Genomic DNA, 3,300 nt, shown 5'->3' on the forward strand with positions numbered 1-3,300 from the left:
TCACCACTACATATCATGTAGTAGCCATATCTCGCTGCTGTTCTAAAGCTTTTAGTATGTCTGGTCTCTGTGTGTTTGTGTATCAGGAGGAGGGGGCTCCTCTCCCTGCCAACCTGTGCCTGGTTACGAAGCCTAGTCCTGGGCTAGCCCTCTGCCCCGTCCCCCTCTCCTCTCTCCTGGAGTAGCACACCTCCACAACCAAGGAGGCCTTCGAGGTAAAGTACTCCCCTAGACCACACTGATATGTACTGTACTCATCTGCTTTGGACTAAGTTAATCATCATGATACAAAATAAATTATTATACTCCCCCCCCATCTCTCGCTTGCTCTGTCTCGGTCTGTGGACTTGCTGGCAGATTTGTTTTGTGAGATGCTGCAGAGGGACTTTGGTCTTCTGCTCTACCACCTATGCGCACACACACACACACACACACACACACACACACACACACACACACACACACACACACACACACACACACACACACACACACACACACACACACACACACACACACACACACACACCCATGGTACAGACACACATACACACACAATAAACATGATACATGTATTGTTTTCTAAACCTGCTTTAGTCCTGCTCACTTTATCCTCTAATCTCTTTTTCAGAAGGATGAGTGGATAAAGAAAGACAAAAAGCAGAGAGGGAGGGATGACAGGAGGAGGGAAAGATTTCAGGAAAGAGAAGAGGGAGAGCAGCGGAGGATAGGGAGGAGGAGACTGATGACGATGGAGAAGAGAAACAGAGGAAGAGAGAGAGAGAGAGCAAGAAAGAAGTGGGTATGAAGATGTTAAAAGACTGGTTTAGGTAAAGTTATATGCCAGAAACTGTGTGTACTAAAATTGCGTTATTTTGTTCTTAATTCTTTTCAGAGATGTTGGGAGCGGAGGGGATAACGTGTGAGAAATCAGACTGCCTCATAAAGCGCAATGTAAGACCCACATACACTACGTGAACACTAGGGTTGCTCAAGAGAGCAAGCTACTATACTTCCTGGTTTCTCATCTCGCTCTCGCTCTCATTTCCACTCTGTAGGTGCTGTCGTGCAGGGTGTTGTTGGCCTGTGTGTTCTTTGACCGACAGCTCACCGGCAGCGTCAGGCGAGCAGACCTTCACAACCTCTTACTGTCACTAGGGCTGTGGCTCACACCCACCAAAGTGCAGGAGTTGTTGAATAAGGTGTGTGTGGAGGGACAATGTCCATACAGGAAGGTAGCCTCTCACTGGGAGGAGCCAAAACAGCCAGAACCTGACATCAGCATGGAAGGCTATGCATTCTCTTATCTAAAATTCCTATGGCCAAGCCTTCTCTGTGTCTATGTGTTAGTTGATTGCCTCAAGGACGTTAAGTGGACATTCCTACGGCCCTAGATCTATGAGATCAGACGTGTTTACACAATCAATTTAATTAAGGAGAAATGGCCTCACTTTTACTGTCCTGCTGGGTGATAACATTGTGAATGGGCCTTACTCGCACCATTATACACACACACGGAGGGAAAGAGAGTGGTGGTCAATAAAGATAAGGATCTGTACTTTACTCTGTTTCTACAAGATAAATATAGTTATTGAATAGATAATGACATAATGGACAAACAGATACTGGGTACATCTACCTTCTTTACATGCCACAGTTTTATGTAGCGTATGTTTTTGTTTGAACCTTTACACAGACACATTCATACAAAGACATTTAACATACACACACACACACACGTTAAGTCTCTCTCTCTGTGTGTTCAAGTAACCATGGTCTGTTACGTGGAGCTCCAGTGAAGGAGAAGGTGTGTGGCCGGAGGTCTGGAAGGTCAAGGGGGGCAACAACAAGTGTGGGGGCTGAGATGGTGTCCTACATCCCCAGCCTGCTACAGGCCCTGGAGGCAGCAGACGAGACAACGCAAGCCCTGAGCCTACGCATCGCAGCCATACAGGACACACTGGGTAATACACGCACACGTACCTCTCTCTCTTTTCACTCTCTCTCACTCACACACATTATGTTAGACTCTAATTATACATCTTGTTAATGTCATAGACTTAGACTGGCTAACCTTCTTTTCTCTCTCTACCACCTCCCCCTCTTTACCTTTCTTCACCCTCCCTTGCTTATTCTCTGTCTCAGTGGAGGCTGCAGCTGTCACTAATATGCTACTATGGCTCTAATTTGCTAGCCAGGAAGGTCTTAGTCGCAGACTGGAGAAGGCGGCGCTTCAACGCTCGTCCTATATGAAGCTGAAGGAGGACGCTGGTCACATGATCGCCCTCATCCACAAGATACAGAAAATGGTGGAAAAGGTGAGATGTTATAATGGATAAATAAACAGTCAAATGTTATAACAGAGTGCGTTGCCTCAAAATCCTCAATATGGGTTTGTCTACCACAGACGGCAAGAATGACCCAATCAAAAACAGAGACGGAGGATGAAGATCACTGATTGGTCGGAGCAGAACAGAATGAGCGAGTGACTACACACACATAAATACATTATGTATTTCTCTTTCCAGACTGTCACCACACAGGAGACCATTTCAACACTAGAGCCAAATTATAAAATGAATGAAATGTTACTTATTTCTCAACTTACTCCCTAATTCTGAACACATCAGGAGAGGAAATATTTTTATTTTTATTTCATGATGTTGTAAATGTTACTGAAAACATTCTTCCTTCAACAACTACTTCCATCCATTGGTGAAATGTGATATAGGACGAATAAACCCTTTTGAGTTTGAAAACATTTGCACGTCGTTATCAAGTTATTTTGGTATATCCTGTTGTATGTGTGATTTGACAAGGAAAAAGATGCTGGCCTCAAATATTGGACTAACTTTTCACACAGCAGTGCAGCTACGGGGAGATAGAGCTTCAGCCTTACAGGCGAAGACCAACTAGTCTAGCCTGTTGATGTGGCCGGAAGCCGAGAGTTGTTATGATTCTGAACGGTCAGATATATCTAGCAAAAAATGACAAAAAGCTGCCATGTGGGGAATCATAGGTGGCATTTCAACCCGTTGTATCGTTATTGATACCATGTCTTGTTTTGAGGTGTTTTGAATGATTTCATGTCAATGCTAATATGGCAAAGATTCGCTAGCTAGCTAACCAACAAATGTAACAATGTAATTGAGAGACAAAAAGTGCTCATTGTGCAAACATATTTATGTTTTAGTTAAATATTTGGAGACTAAATATAGTTTACATGTCAAATCAAATCAAATTTAATTTGCAACATGCGCCGAATACAACAGGTGTAGACATTACCGTGAAATGCTTACT

The 3,300-nt window shown here is 43.8% G+C and overlaps 1 long non-coding RNA gene across 2 annotated transcripts; it reads left to right on the forward strand.

Annotated features, from left to right (window-relative positions):
* Positions 1 to 895: 895 nt before the first annotated feature.
* Positions 896 to 2,624, forward strand: LOC121541122. 2 transcript variants are annotated; one of them, XR_005995717.1, is made up of 5 exons: positions 896 to 954; positions 1,059 to 1,202; positions 1,768 to 1,964; positions 2,146 to 2,318; positions 2,408 to 2,624. It is a non-coding gene; the product is annotated as an uncharacterized LOC121541122 (long non-coding RNA). The 2 variants fall into 2 exon arrangements; XR_005995716.1 differs by having other exon boundaries at positions 2,195 to 2,318.
* Positions 2,625 to 3,300: the final 676 nt, after the last annotated feature.

Source organism: Coregonus clupeaformis, chromosome 27, assembly GCF_020615455.1.
Source record: "Coregonus clupeaformis isolate EN_2021a chromosome 27, ASM2061545v1, whole genome shotgun sequence".
Classification (NCBI taxonomy): Eukaryota; Metazoa; Chordata; class Actinopteri; order Salmoniformes; family Salmonidae; genus Coregonus; species Coregonus clupeaformis.